Below are 24,016 nucleotides of genomic sequence, written 5' to 3' on the forward strand. Positions count from 1 at the left end.
TGAGGTAGAGAGGTAGAGACTGTCAGGTGGGGTTGGCCAGCCCCACCTATAGGCCGGCCAACCCCTAGGGCCCACTGTCAGCCTCCGTGTTGCAATATCGGTTCTCCACCACCTCCTAGGTTGCATCTACACCATCCTTTGAGTCGGTTTGATCCAAGGACTCATGTTGGATGCTCCGACCTATATATATCAGCTCCTACCACCCCCATAGGCATAACCCTAGTCATCAAGTCATTTGAGAAGTCAAAAGCCCTAATCATCCTCAGGGGTCCATCAATTCTAGGGCATAGCTAGTTAGGCTAGGTCTAGAGGGACGCAAGCAGGCTTCGCTTGGATTCCCGATCATGTCAAGAGCATGGTTTGATATAATATTTGTACCCCCTCTCTTTTGTATCTCCATTACTTTTATATGCTAGCTACAATTATTATGACAATATTAGTATTCATCTTATTCATGTTCTTCGTTATAATGTTCATGGTCTACTTTGATTATATGCTTAGTATAGTTGGATTATCATCATGTTCATGCATAAGTTCATATAGCGCTCACTCTAAGGATCCATGGGTGGGTGGTCGACATTGTGTAAGCATGGTGCTTATACTTTGTTTACCTATGGATACACCCTATATTCCGGGTCATGTGGTAGTTCACAGATGTGACACTCCCATTGAGTCCTTTGTAGTCCACTTCCCAAATATAGGTGCACGTATGGTCCAGTTACGAAGGAAGAACAAGCTCTGTTCTTAATCTTCCTTAGTAATATCTCTTATGTGTAGATATGACAATGATCTTAACAATGATTACTAGGTATAATTTCACTAATCAATGTATGCTATGACTTGTAATTAAGAATGACTTAGGAATTATTCCACTAATATTCTACCTGACCATGCTAATGCCATAGAAAGGAGTATATTTATCATTATTATTAATCAATACTTATCATATATCTTATCCTATGACTTACCGCTGTTATGAGTAGAACATTGGTTGTGGTTTATTTCTCCATCAATAGTGTAAGTTATCAATACATGTCCGTGCCAGACCTTCCCTGTGGTAAAAATATAAATAGCGATACCTGGAATACTCTTAGGTGAAGTGCTATAATGGTATATTATTTGTGCACTTGTAGATTCCTTTCATATATATATATATATATATATATATTCCTAGTCACATAAATTAATAAAGAACTGCTTAGTATTATTCTAGTAGTAATGCCATGTAGTACCAACAAGTATCTTTGGCATCATCACTAGGGATGACAACCTAGTAAAGTAATGTTAGGAGATATAGGTTTATAATAGGCGGCTATTAAAACAAGTGACAAGTTAATAAATGCCGATAAGCATTTTTGGCGCCATTGCTGGGGAAGGTAGCTAGGCAAAGGAAGTATTGATAAACTTATAGTTATTGATGTGATCGAGGAAAACCATTGACCTCTGCTCAAGCAGAGTTACCCTTGTTGTGTCTATGTGTGTATCTTATGCTAGGTAATGTATGACCGGTTTTGACCTTTAGACGAACTATGTTGAAGATCTAGAAGTATTACTTAAAAGGACTAAGGCTAAACTCAAGAAAGTTTTAGCTTTAGAGTCGGAACACAACCAGATAAGGCCAAGCTTAACACCAAAATTTAAAGCCATGGCTAATAGGACTCTCCATGAATTCTCTGCTCCAACTATGGCCAACATCCGTATTGGACCAACAGTCAATGTCGGAGATAATGGATTCAAGCTCAAGCCAGCCCTCATCAACATGGTGCAAGCAAGCCAATTTTGTGGAAAGGCACATGAAGATGCGAGTGCTCATCTCCAACACTTTCTGGAGATCTACATCACCTTCACCATCAAAGGAGTAACCTAAGATGCCATATTACTTCGCCTCTTCCCATTCTCACTCTTGGGGAAGGCAAAGCAATGGTTCTATGCCAACAAAGATAGAAATACTACATGAGATAACTATTCCACTGCCTTTCTAGAAAAGTTCTTTCCCACAAGCAAGACCAATGCTCTGCGTGGGAGAATCTCAAGCTTTCAGCAACAACATGATGAATCTATCCCTGAGGCATGGGAATGCTTTCAAGATTACATTACAAAGTGTCCTCATCATGGGATGGAGAATTGGCTACTCTGTAGACTTTCTATCAAGGGTTGACCAATAGTACCCGTGAGACTCTAGATACTACTGCTGGAGGTGCATTCCTATCACTCACCATACTAGCTGCAATAGCTCTTGTGGAGAAGATGGCCTCTAATCAAGGTTGAAATGAAGAACGTGTTCAAACCCGCAAGAGAGGTGGAGGTATGCATCAACTCAAGGAGGTAGACATGCTATCTACCAAGATGGACCTGCTAATGAAGAAGCTTGAAGATCGAGCCAATGAGAAGCAAGAAGTCATGTACATCCATGATTCTCGCATGACATGTGAAGTGTGTGGAAACACTAGGCATTTAGGGAGCAACTATCCTGAAACCCATCAGGATGTGAACTTTGTCAACAACAACTACTTTTGTCCTCAGCAGAATCAAGGATGGAATCAGCAATAGAGACCGAACTACCAAGTTAATTACCAAGGTAACTGTCAAGGTAATAATTTTAATCATTTCAATCAACCACCCTTGAGAGAACTAATTGTTGTCAATCCAAACTTATGCAGGGATTATCTAGAAAGGTAGCTACAAATGATAAAATTCTAGAGAACATAAATAATAGAATGGATAGCTTTGCTTCTACCATTAAGAATCAGCATAGCTTTAATAAAATGATAGAATCACAAATAGCTCAGTTGGCTGCTGCTATTCCTCCGTCCGACAAAGGTAAGATTCCCGAGCAACCAAAAGATCTAGAAACTGCAAATCTTACGATATCCACAATGCAACATATTACTATATACAACGATCGATGGGAAGGTGGATAGATTATACCTTGCCGGAAAACAAGAGCGATCCAGAAAGACCTATCATCCCCATCGCCATTGGACCTCACATTTTTTAAGAAGCTATCTATGACTTTGGAGCAAGTGTCAACATCATGCCTAAGGTAATTTATGATCAAATTAATGGAGATACTTTGTTGTATACAAATATGCATTTGCAGCTTGCAGATCAGTCACTCTGCTACCCCAAGGGAGTTCTTGAAGATGCCATTGTTCGAGTGGGACAATCATATGTTCCTGTAGACTTTGTGGTTTTGGAAACAGGTGGAGATGTAAGGGCACCCATTATTTTAGGCCGACCTTTCCTAAGCACCGCAAAAGCCATCATCTACACAGATAGTGCCAAGATTTGCTTCACAATCAAGGATCGAAAGGACAAGTTTTCTTTCAAGAATCATATCTTGCAATCTCCTGGACATCCACAAATATCGTACCTGCCCGAAGAGACAACAATGACCAAGAAGAAGAACAATAGGAGAAGGAGGAAGAACAAGGCCAGGTAGTCACAAGAAAAATCAGTCAACATGATCAACACACTCAATCAGAGTACTACCACCTCCTCGCTTTACCATTCCTTGCTAAGAAGGATGATCCAGGCATACCAATGATCTAGTGTACCATTGGACAAATAATATTCCATAAGACCTTCTGCGACATTGGATTGGGTGTTAACATAATGTCCAAGGTAACGTATGAATACTTATTTGGCGATGAACCTTTGTTCCCTACATATATGTAATTGCAAATGGTGGACCAATCAATCAGATTTCCAGAGGGAATAGCGAAAGATGTTATGGTAAGAATACATGATCAATTTGCCCCTACCGATTTCATGGTTCTAGACATGGGTGAAGAAGAAGATGATACGCCCGTCCTCCTTGGAAGACTGTTCCTCAACACTACCAATGCGATCATCTACGTTGGATCTAGACAAGTCCACTTCCAATTTCCTAGAGAGAAGATACGTTGTACTTCAATAGTTATACCACTTATGAGTACCAAAGAAGTCCCGCTCTAGGAGGAGGCGTCGATCATCCCAAAACCAAAAGAATCAATCCCCAATGAAAAGTTAGGAGGAAGATGAGGAACCTGAAGAACCTGTGAAAGATGAACCTACTCTACCTAAGTCAAGTCCATAGACCAAGCAGGTATGGAAAGAGAAGGTGACATCACCATTAGAGACACCGTCACAAGATGTGTAGCCATCTAGGTCTCGATCGCTGAGACCGGATGATGCACCTGAACAGTAAAGGATTTTTCTCTAGCCATGTCCTGTTCGGAGGACTCAAAAATTTGAACCTTGGCCATGAGGTAACATCGGTAGTTATCCATATTTACTTTCTAGCATTACAGGAATTCTTTTCACTTTAGCATATTTACTTTTTTACATTAGCATTGCATTTAGAAAAGAAAGATAAAAAGTTTCATTATTGTATATCATCACATTATAAAAATCCTAAGCCCCACGTGAGTAATTTTACGGTGTGTAAACACCCACGGGAATATTCACTGTGGTGGCATAAAAACATATATATATATATATATATATATATATATATATATATATATATATATATATATCATGCATGCATATTTTCTTTCTGCATTATATAAATAAGAAAATTAAAAAATATTAAATAGACATTCTACTAGAACTTGGCCAATTAGGAAATCTGTCTAAACCCCAAGGACAATAAATCTCTGAATGGCTAATCGCTAACCCCTTATCCTAATCCGTGCCACGAGTTTTGGTGTTCTTGTTGGAGTATTTTGCAGGATGATCAAAAGTAAAGCCATCCATCCGAAGTACATTTTCTGAGCCGCTGTCACACCCGCTACATAAGGAACCCTACTTCTCGACGTATGAGAAAGACTTCTATTGGTAGACTCACTCTAAGAAAGACCACAACAACATCTAGCCTGGGGGAGGAGCATCCCTCATGTATCTAGCTAAGTACTTCTTTTCATTTGCTATTTTTAAGATTGCTATATAGTTGCTAAAAATAATAATAAAATAAAAAGATGCATAACAAACTAAAAGCAAAATAAAAAATTATATATGTATTAGCCATATATATATAATAATAAGATGTGATCTTAAAAATGAAAAAAATAAAAGTGTGTCTCTAGTTTTTTGTTTTTAAGAAGCTAAATAAATGGACTCTGAGGATAATCTTTTGCAATGGAAATGATAAATAGTTGCACTGTCGTAATTCCTTTCAAGTACCTAATTTTTAGCCTTGAATTCTCCTGAGTTTTGGATACGACTGTTTTGATGTAAGAATTTACTCTGAACTTGAAACTCGTGGGTAGCATATGCTTGATCTAAGTCTAGGTAATTGACGAATTTGATATGAGAAGGTCTGAGCTATTGTTTATCTTATTCCAACTGACACTAAAATTTTGGAGATTTATCTTTTGAAAAATATGAAAATCCTACACGATGAGCTCCTATATGACAAAGCTTGAATTCCTACCAGAGCCTATATGATATTTAGATTATGAAAACTTCCACATATGTGCTGCTTGTATTGCATTGAGTTTTGTCAAGCTTTGTTGACCCTTATGAGAGGTTTGTCATGCTCTTAAAATCAAGATCATGTAAACACCACCCAAATATGCACTACTCCTACACTGGGGGTAGGCGCAACAACATGCCATTCCATCTAGATCCACCCAAAAAGGTTTTACTCCTACACTGGGAGTCAACACCAAAAATATTCTTGATAGGAATTTCCACCAGATAAATGCTCTAAGTTTTTGTTGCTATCTCTCAAAAGTTTTGTTGCATAAAATAGGCATGGGGCAATGCAAAAGTTATTCATAAAAAAGAGAATTGAAAAGAATGGACACAAAAGTGTCCGAGATATTGAAAACAATGGGTACTTAGATGCCCACCTAAAAAAAGAGAAAGAGAGATGAATAAGATAGCCCCTATTCTTTAGCAAATATTTCCAAGTTTCAAAAGAGAGATGTTTTCAAGGAGCATAGTAGAATTAAGTTATCCAACATATATTCACCATATATCCACACATATGCACATCGTAATTTGATTGTATGACTTAACTCTCTTTGGATTCAAGGTTTGACTTTACAATATATGTATTGCAAGTATGCTCTTCTATGCTTTCTCCACTCCTATGAGCTCCACATAAGCCTTAGTTGTAGGGAGAGAAAGGCATAACATCATTATTTCCTTAGTGAGGATCCACAAATACCTCATACATTGAGAGACATGAGAGTATCATACAAAGGAAGCTCTGAGTTTTATTTTGAAAATCTATAAAAACTCCAGAATAATGGTTGAGCAAAGAACATGAGACATAGTGCTGGACTTGATCATTCTGTCTTTCAATTACTCAAGATCCAAGTGAAGGCTAAGAATCCCCATGGTTGAAGGTAATATGGGTAAGTTTGAAAGTCATATTGGTTTATTCTAATCCGAAGAAGAATTCTTGTTTGAACGCATGTGTACTTTTAAGGAGTTGCATCAACGTTTTCAAAATCCTTAAACTCTTGATCCTTTTTACTAAGTTTAGCTTTGCTATGGGACTAGCAAAGGTTAAGCTTGGGGGAGTTTGTTGGTGGTAGTTAATAGCCATTATAAACCTTCAATATAACATGCATAAGGGAATAAATATAATCACCAACGAAGGTCTAGGGGTTTAAACTAACAAATTCCATGAGTTTTGGTGAATCTATATTTTCTGCAGGGTTTATTCAGAAAACCATCAAGGTGGACCTATATGTCAAATTTAATCGCACTTATCTGCAGCGAAATAGACACCAAAAGACTCCAGAAGACTCGAGAAGACTCCGCGCTGAGGTAGAGGGGCAGAGGCTGCCAAGTGGGGCTAGGCCGGCCCCACCTATGGGCCAGCCGGCCCCTGGGGCCCACTGTTGACCTCCACATTGCAATGTTGGTTCTCCACCACCTCCTAGGTTGCATTTACACCGTCCTTTATGTCGGTTTGATCCAAGGACTCACGTTGGACGCTCTGGCCTATATATATCAGCCCCTGCCACCCCCATAGGCATAACCCCAGTCATCAAGTCATTTGAGAAGATAAAAAACCTAATCATCCTCAGAGCTCCATCTATTCTAGGGCATAGCTAGTTAGACTAGGTCTAGAGGGAGGCAAGCCGGCTTTGCTTGGATTCCCAATCGTGTCAAGATCATGGTTTTGTATAATCTTTGTACCCCCTCTCTTTTGTATCTCCATTACTTTTATATGCTAGCTACAATTATTATGAAAATATTAGTATTCATCTTATTCATGTTCTTTGTTATAATGTTCATGGTCGACTTTAATTATATGCTTAGTATAGTTGGATTATCATCATGTTCATGCATAAGTTCATATAGCGCTCACTCTAAGGATCCATGGGTGGGTGGTCGACATTGTGTAAGCATGGTGCTTATACGTTGTTTACCTATGGATACACCCTATATTTTGGGTCATGTGGTAGTTCACGGATGTGACACTCCCATTGAGTCATTTGTAGTCCACTCCCCGAATATAGGTGCACGTAGGGTCCGGTTACGAAGGAAGAACAAGCTCTGTTCTTAATCTTTCTTAGTAATATCGCTTATGTTTAGATATGACAATGAGCTTAACAATGATTACTAGGTATAATTGCACTAATCATTGTATACTTTGACTTGTAATTAAGAATGACTTAGAAATTATTCCTCTAATACTCTACCTAACCATGCTAATGCCATAGAAAGGAGTACTCTGAGTGATTTGTCATTATTATTAATCAATACTTATTATATATCTTATCCTATGACTTACCACTATTATAAGTAGAACATTGGTTATGGTTTATTTCTCCATCAACAGTATAAGTTATCAATACATGTCTGTGCCAGACCTTTCCTGTGGTAAAAATATAAATAACGATACCTATAATACTCTCGGGTGAAGTGGTACAGTGGTACATTATCTATGCGCTTATAGATTCCTTTCATATATATATATATATATATATATATATATATATATATATATATATATATATATATATATATATATATATATACATATCCATTCTATATATATATACATATCCATTCTTCCTAGTCACATAAATTAATAAAGAACTACTTAGTATTATTCTAGTAGTAATGCTATGTAGTACCAACAAGTATCTCTAGCATCATCACTAGGGATGACAACCTAGTAAAATAATGTTAGGAGATATAGGTTTATAATAGGTGGCTATTAAATCAAGTGGCAAGTTAATAAATACCAACAACCACCTTGTTCATTGCCAAAGTCGGGATCCATTTATGCATCAAGCTCTACTAAATATTGGGACAGGGTTTCTAGGGTTTCGTTGTCGTCTTTTGGATCATCGTCGTCGTTAACAACAACCGTTTCACCATGATGAATCCACACTATGTAGTCCTCAACAAATCCTCGCATAATCAAATGTGATATGATGATATCCACATCTCTCCACGCTATATGGTTCTTGCAATCGTGACACGGACGAATAATTGAATCCGTATTCTGTGTCAACGTCATTGTAAGGTTCTTTGCGGCTTCAATAAATTTATCCACCTCCTAACGGAAACCTGGCTTCCACCTTAATGAACCATACATCCAAGACTTCCTGTACTCCATCTTTTCTGACAACAATCAAAGAAAATACATTAAAGGACTACTATTTGGATATATATATATATATATATATATATATAAATGTATATACATGAATCAAATTAATAATTCATTGAAATAAATAATTATTATTGTTCCTATAAGCAAATATAATGATATGATGCATATCAAACACCATGCTAGAGAATAATTAATTAATGACCTATTTATCCATAACTAATTAAAAATATACATTTCTTGATTACAATAAACAATTCCAAAGACAACAATTAGCAACCATTAATATTTTACCCACTAACCTTCATGCAAACTTAGTCCCATTCCAATAAACAAAAATTTCCAAAAATGAAAAAAAAAGAAACCCTAGATCAAGATCTAGATATACATGACACATCCATAAAACTTTACTAATAGTCCACTAAAATCAAAGAAAGATCGACTAATAAATGGTGTAATCTTATTCCTCTAACTAATTTACCCTAGTACCATCAAAACTAGGGTCTAATTTGCTTCATACATGGCTCAAGCACCATAAAAGAGAGAGAAAAGTAAAACTCTAATTACTCACTAAACAACTATTAAAACTTCAAATAATGTTTGGAAGCATTTTCTTACCTTCTATAATCTCTCCACCAAAGGAAATGAGACCAAAACCTCCCCCTTAGTAGTGCAATTTTTGGGAGGTGCCCAAGGCCTCCCTACCTTTTTTCACGGGTTAAAGTGAGTGACCTGAGGAGGAAGAAGGGGCTGCAGCTATTTATACGTGGACATTTGTAGGGGTGGCTGGTAATTGAGCCACCCCTACAAATCAAAATAGTGGGGGCGGCTGGTGAGTGAGCCGCCCCTACAAATTGAACAATTTGTAAGGGCGGCTCGTATCACCAGCCGCCCTTACTGTGCCATTTGTAGTGGGGCTGGTCTCGTGGGTCCCGAGCACGCCCACTATAGGGTGGCTCCATCATCAGCCGCCCCTACCAAAAAATGTCCCGTTGCTACAAACCCTTTCTGTAGTAGTGTTTGTTTCTTCCTCCTAATAATCTCTAGCAACAAGTACTATGTATCAAGTGTAGGAGTGACTTTGTTTTGAAGGTGCTAAAAGAATGTTCATTAAGGCAATGCTACACCAAAGCTTGGGCATTCTAGAAGTGACGCCCGAGCACCTTGATTATTGCAAGGACTGTCTAGTTAGTTGGTGCACCACTCTAGATTTTTGGGTGGTTGCTACATTAAAATGAGATGCACTACTTCATAAATCAATTTTAGCGACACCGCCCTTTTCAATCAGAGGCGGTTCACCTAGCACGCCGCCTCTAACCGCACCTAGAGGCATTGTAGCTTTGTGACCGCCACTAAAGATCCATCTTCAGGGGCGGTTCTATTAAGAAAACTACCTCTGATAGCCGTCCATTTTCAGGGGCGGTTGCGTTAAGAGAACCACCCTTGAAGATGGATCTTCAGAGGCGGTCTTCTTTACAAAATTGTCTCTAAAAGTGTCCTATTTTTATAGATGGTTCTTTAAGAGAACCGCCCCTACAAATGAATTAACAGAGGCAGTTCTCTTTAGTCAACCAGCACTAAAAATGGCCACCCCCTAAGTATCTTCCTTCTCGGACAGTACACATGCTGAGCACCATTAGCTCACTTGCGCGTGTGTTCTTGCTTCGGGGAGCAAGAGCAGTTCTTGCCGGTCGCCATCAAGCATCTTCTTCCAACCATTTTTCTAAAGGTTAGCATCTTCTTCCATCCATTCTAATCTTTTATTGCTGGTAATGTAGATCGTTTTTCATCCTTTTGTTAGTACTAAGCATAGAAATATTCAAATATGTGGTTTTTTAGATTAGGAATAATAATGATGGATTTTATTTTTATTTATACATCATTTATTGTTTATATGTTTCTCTAAAATATATTGTTGCGTGGTATATTTATATGGGGGTTCTATATTTATTGGGATGTTTTTTTAGTTTTTTTAGTGACAATGAATGGCGGTGGAGTTCTCTAGCCACAGGAACTAGGTTTACACCCTGGCAATCTTCCATTCATGCCATCGCCAGATAGGGCCGTTCCGCATTACCCAAACCCATCAATAGTATGGAATATTTTAAGTTTTGCGTGCTAATATAATTTTTGCATATAAACATTCATTCATAATATGATTGTTGCATATGTCACAAACTATAAAACCAGTCAAGTGGCTGGAAGCATCACTATGGATGCTTGGGGTGTGGGAGATCTTCGAGAACACGACAAGTGAGGTTGTGAATGATGAAGGAGCCAAGTTATGGACGTGTAGTCTCGCCTTCGACATCCCCATTAGGTACAATAATAAGGTGCGCCAGGACATCATGCAGACTGGACGACGGTTTGTCACACCCGATTTTAAGGATAAAATGGGATGCAAAATCTTATGTGTGCCCAGAAATTAGTCACACACATAAGCTGACAAATTATGAATAGTATCATCATAAGTGTTTATTACATCACGAATAATAAGACAGAGTCTTCACATAAATAGAGCGGAAGTATAAGAAAAGATCTCTCGCTGAAGCTCCATATCACAGGGACATTAACTGGTTGACCACAAGTCTAGTAATCCTCAAGAAAGTCATCATTACCATGGCCATCTGTTACCTATTCAGGATTTTTATCCAAATAATGAAAATAAACAAGCGTAAGTACATGTCGTACTCAACAAGTGTAACATGGGGTTCATGAGGCTCAAAAGGCTTGACACAGGTTTAACAGCGTTCAACTTTTAGTTGTCACAATTTTAGCATAAGAGTGGCAACAAGTTGTTTCAATTCTCAAAGCAAAACACATGATCAATGTAAACATGAATAATGAATAGAATAAATAGACAATTCTTAGTGTTCATCTATTTCGTAAATGTTCTAAGGCCGCTCGTGATTATGAGCATGGCTGATATACCAGTTTTATACTCTACAGAGGTTGTACACTTCCACTGTGAGTCATGATACCCATATGCCCGGGTTTGCAACTCCCAAAACACTTCTAAGGTGAGCAGGCAGGGGTCACTATGAAGCCATTAAAAGGTTGATCTAACAAGTTAGGGCCGCTAGGTTTATGTGGCCTATGAATGTAGGGCTCCTCTTTCGACAGGCACAATAACACGTAGCCTATACACTAACGGATAGAGGCTGCACTATATCCAACCCGGAACACACCCCTCATATGCCATAGAGGTAACCTCTAACAAGCTAGAAAAGGTCCTCATACTGAACTAAAGCCAGAGCCATATAGCCCTCACAGCTGTACTGTAAGTCCCGGATGATCACTTACAAATAAGTCCTTAGGGAGAGGAATCTGAAGCATTTAGAAAGTAGCTAAATACTCTAGACCCCTGTTTCCAAGTTGCTAAAAAGTCATATTTTAATATTTATTGTATATACCATTAGTCAAGTTACAAGATCATGGTTTAATTGAGCACTAGCAAAGCTACCCAATGCATATCCCGTAGGTGACAAGGTATAAGTTCAATTCTAGGGATCCCTATCAAGGTGACACATGCAATATGAATTTGATGTATTAAAGTGAATAGGAAACAAGGATGATCTCATGCTATACTTGCGTTGAACAAAGTACCCCAACTGATCCTGCTCGTCAAAGTAGTACCCTTGATCTCCCACGAATTGCTCACCGTCTATACTTGATAATCACTACAACATACAAGCATCTAGAAGCAATCATACATAGCAAACAAAAGCTATAGATTAGAACAGTACACCAACAACATAAAATCAAGATGAAAAGTTTGGAAAAGGAATCTATGTCTCGCTACGAACACACAGACGCGAAGATCACAAAAATCAGAGCTAAAACGAAGAAGTTATAAATTAAACAAGATTTCCTTTAGTAAAATAATAGATTAAATCTAACCTCGAATTTTAAAAGTTGAAAACCTACTTAACAGTAGTATGAACATGTAGATTATGGAATTACAAACCTAACGCAAGTTGAACGGATCAAATCGGAGTTAAAACAGAGATTTTATGGCTAAAACAAGATTAGTGACAAAACTGTAAATAGATGAAAACATATTTTAGATCTAACCGAAACAAAGTACGCTTTCAAAAGAAGAAAATGAAATTTGGAAAGACACTATGGACTGCGGGGTACAAACTAAATACTTATAAGGGCTCTTTCGCAAATCTACAAGGCGAAGGGGTATCCTTCGATATGTGCCATCAGATTAGATTCGGGCGGCTGAGATCAGATCAGAAAGGAGAGAGGGAAGACTAGCTGGCCGAAACAGGGCCGGCGGCGAGGTGTCTGCGGCGGCACCATGGATGAGCTCATTGGAGTTCACAAATCCGGCAATATAGGCCACGGTTAGACTCAAGGGAAATACGGGGAGCGAGAGGAGATGATCGCGAACTCACCAAAAAGCTTTTCGCGGATGGAGAAGATGTGACGACGATGTCCGACTCAGGATGGTTGACGACGGCGCTTAGGGCTATAGCTGTGGCTCAGCAAAGGTACTCTAGGGCACGGTGGCCTCAATTGAGGTTCAGGGAAGGAGGCACGGCACCCTGGACAGCTATTTAAGAGGCAAGGCGGCTTGCGGCATAAGGCACGGAGGGCAACGTGGGTGGCACGGACTCCTGGCCGGTGATGTCTGGCTCAGACACGCCGAGGGGGAAAGAAGATGCCCCTGACGAGCGGGCCCAGACCGTCATCGAGAGGAAAGAAAGGAGGGGCGCGGGCGACTGCGCAACTGGGCCGCCTACTTGCTGGGCCGTGCGGGAGATGCGCGGCGCGCTAAGGGAGATGGGCCGACATGGAGGAAAGGAGAGGCAAGCCACACGGAAGCAGGCCGACCTAGGTTGAAAGCAGGGAAGGGGAGGAAGGGAAATTCATTTTCCTTTTCCAATTTTTCCAAAGCAAATTCAAATCAATTTGAAATCTGACTTCAAACCAGGCAACACAAAATAATATGCAGCAACATGAATGCATAAACATGTATGTAGACCTATATTTGATTTTAATTTGATAAAATTTATTATTTTTCATAAATTCAAATGCTCACAAAAATGCATAATTAAATCACTTCCTCCTATTTTAAAATTATGCAAATTTTAGGGTGTTACACGGTCGCTGACCAAGATAGGCATCCAGATCGATGTCGTGCTGCTTTCTTTGCAGGCAATTGAGCGAATTGGCTACCGTATGCCTGATTTCTCATCCTTGAAGATTCAAGCTTTAATTTAGCATAATCTGGATGTGCCACGAGTAAACGAGAGGCATGCGACATTCAACCATATGGATGTGGTACGTCATGTATGAGATGAGAGTAATGTAAGTCACATTCAACCAAATTCTATGATCATGACTCGGAGTATGCAACGCACCCCAAGTTTGAGTCCCTTCGCCTAAAATGCCTGTATCACTTCTTTTCATTCTTTGGGCAGGAGCACAATTAATGTTGACTTGTAATTTGTAATGTACAAATACTTTGTGGATCATGTGTGTATAACTAGTGCACTACTGTGTATTTATGAAGTTAATTTTAATCATTTGCAATCGGGTATGAAATTTGGTGCGAAAACATGATTTCAAATTTGGCGGGAAATTTCAAATTCAAAAATTTGAAACTGATTTTTAGAGGCGGTTGATAACACCATCCCTGAAAATACATTTTTAGAGGCGGTTGCATTGCCACAATCGTCCTTGAAAAAATATTTTCAGGGATGGTTGCATTGCAGTAGCCACCCCTGGTAATACATTTTCAGGGGTGGTTCATGTATTGGAACCGCCGCTGAAAAAGAATTTTTAGAGGCGGCTGCCTACTGCAACCGCCCCTGAAAATGCATTTTTAGAGGTGGTTCTCTTAATGGAACCGCCCCTAAAAATGCCATTTTTAGAGGTGGAGATCCTAACCGAACCGCCCCTAGAAATACATTTTTAGAGGCGGTTAAAAGCCCGTCGCTAGAGATGCCCCATCTTCACTAATGGCGGCATTGCAGCGGTTGGTCTGACCGCCCATGAAAACCTATTTTACCCGCCTCTAAAGATATTTTCTGTAGTAGTGATGTATCGATTTGTGGACCATGTATATGTCTCTCTTGGATTAAAATCATCTAAAAGTTTTATGGCAAGCATATGCACCAAAGATATGCTTCCATTAAATTTTTAGATTTTTTGGACCACCTTTAGGTATTATTAGATCTAATTAGAGGTAATATGGAGATAGAATGTCAAATTATCCTTGCCAAACAATTTATTTTTAATCTATCTGCACGACAAATGATTGAATAGACCATATGAGTCTAAATATATTTTTTTAAAATCTTATTGGAGGTACACGAAGTTCAGTTTTGAATTTCTTTCGGTAGGCATGCAAAATTCACTTATTTAAACTATAAAAAAGTAACTCATTCCAAAAATGTCTCAAACTCATGGACAACAACATATATGACGTATACTGCATATGAATAAAGTTTTAGGGTACATAAAATAGACGGTAACAAAAACCTTAGTATCTCATAATTACAACACAAACCCCCATGTTACAACATATGGCTTCCAACGCCAAAAACATGCGTTGCAAGTGTTCCCACCTCCTTCGCTTCCATGATTATAATTGCCTTCTGTAGTCCTGTCGTGGTAGTTCTATCCTTTTACCCCCCCCCCCCCCCCCCCCCCCCCCCCCCCTTGCAATAGCCAACTATCTCCTAGATCTTCCCACCAAAAAAACACTATCTCCTAGATCTACGATCCCTTTCGTGGGCGTGGAGATATTCGTCCAGGGCGACCAGCATAAGACGAGAGGGTAGATCGCGGTGTGGTGCGGTGAGGAGACGGAGCTTGTTGTCACACCCCCAAATTTATGATTTTAGGTTGTGCATAGAAAACACTAAATAAAATGAAATATTTTAATATTTGGATAAAATTTACCAAGTTTAGTTTGAGCTAGCGCAAATTTAGTTATAGGAAAAATGAGAATTTTCAAAGTTTTCTAATTTTGACGGGCGTTTGGACGATGTGATGTTTGCTTGTTGCTTCTTTGCGTGTTGACAGTGAGCAAAGTCTTTAAAATGCGTTAGTAGGTCGATTTTCCTTCTTCAGCTCGTCTTTATCTTTTTCTACAATCAAATTCTTTGTTTCTCGGCTCAAGTTTTCTTTGTAATGCAAATCACTCCTTTCAGTTCCTCGTTCGTCAACCAATCTTTACAAACTTCTCAAGAATTTTTCCAGCTTTTTCTAGAACTTATTCCTACTTGTCTATGAGCATAATTTATTTTTTAGATGCTCCCAATTATCTTATCAAGGGCTCTAAATACTTTATTTGGGTTCCTCATGTTTCATAATATCTCTGGAAATTTTCCCCAAATTTTCAGAGCTTTTGGAGTATTTTTCGCGGTTTAAATAATAATTCTAGATTTTTCTAGAATTATTTTATCCATGAAATTAATTAATTTAGAAAATAATAAATCTCTCATTTTTTTCAATGCTCAAAGCCCATGTGCAATAATCCTAATAAATCCTAAAGGCTCATGCATTTATTTACTAATGGGCTTTAATGATTATTTAGGCCCATTAGAAAATGTGGAGGGTGCAACATCAATTAGTATCATATTGTTAGTTGATGTAGATGTGGGAAGTTTTTCTTCTTATAAATATGTACCAACCCCTTGGGCAAAGCACACCAAAACTACCATAAGAGGAGCCCCTAGTTTGAAAAATACCTCGTGTAGCAAATTAGATTTTTCTCCTCCATCTCTCATCGTTGTCGTCGTCGCCGCCGCCATGCTCCCCAACCGCGTGGAGTTCCATTGTAGCCACCTTCCCTAGTCCAGAGTTTGACTATGGCCATATCATAGTTCTGTGAGCTTTCATATGTTATTTTTTCACTTTTTCTTTCTCGTTGCGCTTGATGATTCTTCGACGTTTATTTTTCTCTTCTATGCCGTGCTGCTCGGGTACAAGCGGCATCGTTGGCACTGTCGGGCGGGCCCTGCCAGCTGCCGCCTCGCGCAAGGGCGAGTGCGCGTGCGTGCTGTGCACGGCCACTGCCCAGCCTAGCCATCCTCTCCTTCGTGGAACAAGTCGAGCCCACCCCTACGCAGCTGTTGTTGCCATGGCTATGTGATGGTTGTACGGGAGGCTAAAGGATGAAGATGAGGTAATTACGAAATTACCACCAGTTAGTAATATCGTCGTCTTATATTTGTTTTAAGTCCGTTTCGAGTCGTTCCAATTGCTTTAGATTCGTATCGATGTGATCTACATGCTAGTGTCATCGTTTTTCATGTCAAGTGACTTTTATTTATATGCTTAAATATTAATTTGATTGATATGCATGCAACTAGTTTTTAAAAATAAAAGCAACATAATTATATACAATGCTCTTTTGCAAATAAGTTTTAACATGACTAGTTGCTAACATAAATATGTTTCTAAATTATAATATGTTTAGTCTAAACACACATATCAAATTTGATTAGAAGTTCTCACATGGCAGTTTGTATTTGCATGTTAAAGTTGAATTGGCATAAATGATATCAAAATATTTATAAATAAAATATGATTAGCTTCAACTCGGTTTTTCAGTATAAATATGATTTATTTAATCTAAATTAATACTACTCACATAGTTTTCCTAATTAACATAAATCAAGCTTATAGTCTTCTCTTTTCTTTTATAATATAAAACCCAAAAGTCGTTTCTTTACAACCGTAGTTCCGATTAGCATGCTTTTCATGTATGTGTATTCGTAGCGACGTATAGAACATCTTTAAAACATTTTTACTTGTTGTTTCATATGTTTGGTGTACTGTTCTAATTTAGTTCTATTGTTTGCTTCATGTATGATTGCATGGATGCTTGTGTGGTGCTTTATAATCATGTCCAATCGGTGAGAAGTACGTTGGTGAAATAGAAGAAGTTGGTGATCCAGAAGAAGTCTTTTGGAGGTTACAATTCAGTAGAAGAAGGATCTGAGTTTTAAGGCAAGTATAGCATGGGATCTTCCTTTTTGTCCTATTCACCTTAATATCATTTAATTTATACTGCATGTGTCTACCTTGACTATCACTAAGGATTTCCTAGTACTTTGTTACCCTGTACCTTGATTCCTATGGGTTATTGCATTGGGTAGTATGATGCTAGTGCTCAATTAAAGCCATGATCTTGTAACTTGATTAATGGTATATGCAATAAACACTAAAAGATGTTTTTTAGCAACATGGAATCAGGGGCTAGAACATTGGGCTATTTTATGGTGCTCTAGATTCCTCTCCCTAAGGACTTATCTGTAAGCAAACAATCGAGACTTACAGTACAACTGTGAGGGCTACATGGCTCTGGCTTTAGCTCAGTACGAGGACCTTTTCTAGCTTGTTAGTGGTAACCTTTATTGGCATAAGAATGACTTGATGAATCAGGTATAGTGCGGCATCTGTCCCCTTGTGTATAGGTTGCGTGTCAATATACCATTGGGAAGGGGGGCTCTACATCTATTTGCCGAGTGAATCTAATGGCCCTAACTTGTTAGACGAACCTTTAAAAGGTTTTATAGTGAATCATGCCGACCTTTTTTGGTAGTGGGTCAAGAGGCTGATCACCTCGGACGAAAGGGTAAATAGTGACTCATTGTGAAAGTGTACAACCTCTGTAGAGTGTAAAACTAGTATATCAGTCGTGCTTACGGTCACGAGCGGCCTTAGAATCCTTACGGAATAGATGATAAACACTGATGATACAGATGATGAAGATGCTCACTAATGATTAATGTTTATGTTATTCATTATTCATGTTTACCTGATCATGTGTTTATATGGGCTTATGATAAACTTGTTGCTGCTCCTATGCTAAAATTGTGATAATTAAGAGATAATCGTAGTTAAACCATTGTCAGCCTTTTAAGCCTCATGAACCCCATGTTATATTTGTTGAGTACGACATGTACTTACGCTTGCTTTATTTTTCAGTTGTTTGGATAAAAATTCCGGATGTGTACCAGATTGCTAGAGTTTGGAGGAATTAGACTTATGATCAACCAATCAGTTGTCTATGTAGAATTAGAGTCTTCACCCGATGATCGGAGTTGTCTTTCCGCTGTTTGTGTCTAAGGTTATATCCTCTGTACTAAGTACGTTATATATTAAGCATTGTCTTTCGATATTACCCTTATTTATAGCTATATGTGATATTTGACTTTTTAAGCTCACATATGGTGTGTATGTGGTTTTATTTTAAAACCGGTTACTACACTTGTGCGGTGGCCGATTGAGGAGGCTGTTCTACCTTCGAGGGCCACGACCCACAAAGTTTGCGCCGCTGGGGCGTATGAGCGGTGAGCGTACATAGGGCACCGTGACTCGGACAAATACGGAGGTGGCAATTAGCACGGGGAATCATATCTGCTAATAACCAGGTATTCCGATCTCCTCAAGCCTTGGTGTCCAACGCAAGATCAGTTCATTCTGTTGCCCTCATCTGGTTAGATCTTGTAGACGATGATGCTCTTCCTCTGATGAACTTCCAATCAAAGAGTACTCCCTAATTTCTACTATTTCAATCCTTGCCGGTTAATTAATTCGTTCATGAATTGTGGTAAAATGATTATTATTGCAGCAGCCTAATACAGTCGCCGTTCTTGTCGCAAGATTGAGTAGCTGTCTACCAGATTAGAGATGACTGCCTGGTACTCTTTAGAGATTGTGGCAATGGTTTGGTACGTCACGTGATCCATAATTTTTCTTCTCCCATAATTTTTTTACATGATTTCTTATTAAATTCCTGACATCATTGGATTACTGTGAGTTTTGGTTATCTTTTTGGAACTTGTGCAGACAAAGCTAAATCTTCTTAATTTTGTGATGTGATTATGTGATATCTATGTGCTGTTTGAAGAACAGATCTGATAAGGCATGGGTATCCCTTCTTCATGTATGGTTTGTTGTCTTTATTTTGGCATTATTTAATTTGGACCATCATTATCATATACACTTGCTGAAAATCTCTAGTTTAATATTTGTTATGTTCGCTTGAACTTATTATCCTGACTTATCAGTCATGATACAATATTTTTCTCTCACAATAAAACAGCATCAGTCAGTTTTATCAGCAGCAAAAAATCATGAGCCGAACAGCTGCAATGGTTCGTAGCATTTACTTTAGTTCCACGTACAAAATCTCTCAGGCTATCTAAAGATCTTCTGACTGTTTCTAATGACAAGACAGTCTGATGTACAGGAGATAAGACAGTCCGATGTACAGTCTAGTTTAATATTGTTTCTAGCTTTTACTTTAATTCCACGTACAAAATCTCTCAGGTTATCTGAAAATCTTCTGACATGTTACTAATCACAGTACGATGTACAGGAGATAAGCTAGTCTGATGTAGAGGAGATGAATATTAGGCATGAGTGCATGATCCAAGACATGGGACCTTATTCTTCTGTAATTTTAATATATACACATATACTAGTCCTTTGGGCGCGCCCATGCGCGCAGGCCACTGGCCACGGGCTGACCAATGGCGAGACGACAACGTCCTGGGCGCATCAGGGCTCTGACCAGACAACGCCTACGCCCGTCGGTCAACGCAACGAGAACCACCCATCACGACTTGGACGGCCAGCATTCCATTTGCTATCGTGGACAGCCTCAGCGCGCGTGCTGGCCACAACAAATGTAAACTTTAAATATGTAGCAAGAAGTCTGATGCATCCTTTATGCACCTGCACCTGTTTCAATTAGAGCACCTCCACCTGTTTCAATTTACTTTTGCTTGGCTTTATTGGTTCTAATTTAGCTCAGCTTCTTTTATGTCAGGGTTGTGTAGACAAAGGGTATGAATGAAACTTCAGTTCTAGGACAGCTGCCCAGGAACAGATATTGGCTCAGTTGTGTTCGTTCTAAATTTATAAATTCATAGGAAGATCACATATTTTCCTAAATATGTTCTTAACAAAGCACTCTATATTTTCACACAGGACAAATACAATGTGTTGGATGTTCAGATGATTGAAGGATGAAGAGCAAGATTCCCCTTAAGATTAGTTTTTTAGGAGTGGTGTTACACTACTATATAGTTATTTTTAGTATGAAATTTTGTAGTCAGTGAATCATTGTATACACTTACAGATTGGATCATTTTGTATCTATAAAATAAGTTACTTAATATCAATTATTTAATATTATCTTAAGTTCTAAAGATATATTGTTTTGTGCTTGTGGCTAATGGATGTAAGATATCGAATTAATTTACCGAGCTATTTATACAAAAAAAGCAGCACATATATAATTGTAATAACAAATCCTAGAAGTACGTGGTGCATTCTGCTAGCAACACATATATACGTTGATGCATATCCGTTGCTAGCCTGCAACACTTATACACCCTTCTTACCAACACATATGTATGTGTTGCAGTAGATCCTTGCAACGTCACCTTTAGCAATGCATATAAGATGTGTTGGTATAGATCCTACCAACACTTATTGGTGCTTATAGCAACGTATATATACGTTGCTAAAGGGGTGGTCCAATCGATAATTCCAAAAATTTCTCAAACTCATGGCCAACAACATAAATTACGCCTATTACATATGAAAAGTTTTAGGGTAAATAAAATAGATGGTAACAAAGACCTTGAAAATAAAATTACATATATGATAATAATGCCCTTTTTCAGAAAAGTGTTACCACCTTTTGTTGACTAGGCAAATGTTAGCGTCGAAGTCTACAAACACATTATATATTGACAACGTCACAAGCATTCTTCTAGCACTTGAGTGTGGTCTTGAATGTGCAAGAGCACCCCAGAAGGGCAAAGGTGTCACTAGGGGGTTACGTGCAATGAGGAGCCAATGTCTTTGGCTCAATACAGGCCAATGGCCAATCAGATCACACTAGCATTGTTGTTGCATGTCCTAACTTCTGTGTGTGGCTCCATTTTCATGAACATTCTTCTTGTATATTTCGTGGACCATCTTAAGTAAGAATGGATGGTGTATGTGCAGGGCTTTCTCCCATGTAGAGCACATATTGAAACTACAAATAGTGAAGCAATGAGCTAGTGTAACATATACATGATTGGTGTTGGACTACAAGTGGCAAGGGACCTCATCTGTCATGGAGGAGTAGACCCCATGTTTTATAACTAGCAGCAATGGTGGTAGGTGGATCTGACGGTGGAGAAGCAAGCAATCTAACGGTAGGTGGATCCAATGGCACCTAACACTGCTGGATCAACCAAGAATCTGACAGTGATGTCTTAATGTTGCTACTAGATCGTTCCACAAATTAGCAGTGACATGTCCCTGCTGAAAACCTGGCAATGATGTCTTAGTGTTGCTACCAGATCGATTCACATATCCGCAGTGACATATCACTGTTGGCTAGTGAATTGAGCCGACAGTGTTGAGCCGTATATACCACTACCAATTGGTGGCTTGATCCAACAATGATATATCACTGCCGATTTGTCGTTGCTTCAACCGGCAGAGGTCGATGTCTTCATTCTGCACTCTGGCAGTGAAGCGTAATCAAAGCAGGTATAACAATCGGTGAATGGACCACCACGTCAGCACCATGCATGTGGTAGAGGAGAGAGAGAGGGTGTGTGCAACTTGTCATTGCTGTCGTCGCCCAGCTGATCATGGTAACCAAGGCTCCTCTTCCATTCTTGGGTACCACAGGAACCGATATGTGACACTAACAGGTGGTCCCATGTAAATATAAAATAGTATCTAGACTAAAGCAAGAGACTAAATATTGTACAAATTAGACTATATGCACACCCAGTAGTGATGGTTCGAGAGCTGTTTTGTTGTATAATGTTTAGCACCGCCAAAATGGATGGAGGGATCAGTTGCGTCGTGCTGTAATCCCGGCTCGATACAGTTACCAGCTGAACAAACAACACGTCAAATGTGACATTAGGCTAGTCACAATGGGAGTTTCATCTCACTGTTTTTAAGACTCCTATGTATGTGTTGGAAACAGTGTAGATGAGTTTCATCCTATGAAATTTTCATCACTACTCTCTTCATAAATATCATGCCACGTCAGCTTATTTAGGCCCCATTTGTCAGGGCTTCTCCACCGGCTTCAGGAGCCGTTTGGAGCCGTTTTCTACCAAACGGGGTAAAGTAAAATAGCTTCACTTGTGAAGCCCGTAAAAACATGCTCTCACAGTGATTTTGGGTGGGATGGAGCCAAAAAAAGTGGCTTCTCCCGGCTCCTCCTCCAGACTCCTAAAAACATGCTCTCACATGGAAGCCATTTTGCTAAACGGTTTACCAAAACCGCTTCAGCTTCACCGGTGGAACTGTTCGTGGAGCTGAAGCCAAAAAAAATTGCTTCACTAGTGAAGTGAAGCCCTGCCAAACGGGGCCTTAATACTTATAAAACTCTGATGAAACCCCAATAAGACTGGCCTTAGAGTACCGAGGCCAGTATTTCAATTCATATCAAAGGAGTAAAAAATGGTCAATTCAAAGGCTGTTTTGTTGTTCGGCTTCGGCAGTCCCACAGATGCATGCATGCATGCAGGGTGGGCAGGACTGGACTAGTCCACCGAGGAGTGGAAACTTAAAGCCCAGCAGCATTTCAGGGATGCACACGACAACAACCAAACATTTGTGGTTGCTGATGTGGAACAATTGCTACATCCACAATGTATGCCTAGGCTCACATGTCACGAGCAGCTAACAGAGGGATAATCGTTACACTTCGATTTTTGAAAAATACAGGGTGGCATATAACAGAGGGGCATTTAAAAAAGCACACCAGCCCCAAAAGATCATCCAGAACGATATACATGTATCCAAAGCGACTTAGACCAAAAGATAGCTGCAAGTGAAAAAGTATAGTCGGCCATGAGGATTTATTTCTAGAATCTTTGCTCCTCTCATAGGATTTGCAATATTTCTAGATCCTTCATTCTTCTGTATCTGACAGAAGATCAGTTTGTTAATCAGATAGCAATGGGTATTTTGGAGCTTCATCTCACCTCTGATGGAGTAGGCTGGTGTCATTGGTAGCATCATGGCCTGTCGCCCATCGGTAATCAACACAACTTGCATCATTTCCAAACTAAATTTGAGCTCCGCCATTTTGCAAGTTTCAAAGTTATAAAATTATTTGCACTGACATTTATGCAGATATTCAGAAGGTTGCAATACCAAAGAGCTTGTAAAAAGCAGTCACCCTCTTACATTATTTGGGTTGCTGATAGCATTTTCATGCATCATATTATTGCCCGTCAGAACAGTGACTCTTATCCCTTTGCATTGACACCAACTTTATTTCAGTACAGTGCATGTGCTAACGCCACGGCTTTATTTCAGGGATACACATGAGTATAGTTCAGCTTTGCACATAAAAAGGTTTATTCGTAAAGGAAAAATTATAGTGAAAATTTTGAGAAATAATAATACACATTCGAGAGAATCTCTACTATATTGAGAAATAGA

At 39.0% G+C, this 24,016-nt stretch overlaps 1 long non-coding RNA gene and 1 other non-coding gene across 2 annotated transcripts; one reads left to right on the forward strand and one right to left on the reverse strand.

Moving 5' to 3' along the window:
- Positions 1 to 2,009: 2,009 nt before the first annotated feature.
- Positions 2,010 to 2,118, reverse strand: LOC136490292 (small nucleolar RNA R71). Its single transcript, XR_010767583.1, has one exon. It is a non-coding gene; the product is annotated as a small nucleolar RNA R71 (small nucleolar RNA).
- Positions 2,119 to 18,890: 16,772 nt separating this feature from the next.
- On the forward strand, positions 18,891 to 20,569 carry LOC136485314 (uncharacterized). Its single transcript, XR_010766406.1, has 3 exons — positions 18,891 to 18,966; positions 19,167 to 20,228; positions 20,370 to 20,569. It is a non-coding gene; the product is annotated as an uncharacterized lncRNA (long non-coding RNA).
- The last annotated feature ends 3,447 nt before the right edge of the window (positions 20,570 to 24,016 follow it).

Source organism: Miscanthus floridulus, chromosome 10 (assembly GCF_019320115.1).
Source record: "Miscanthus floridulus cultivar M001 chromosome 10, ASM1932011v1, whole genome shotgun sequence".
Lineage (NCBI taxonomy): Eukaryota > Viridiplantae > Streptophyta > Magnoliopsida > Poales > Poaceae > Miscanthus > Miscanthus floridulus.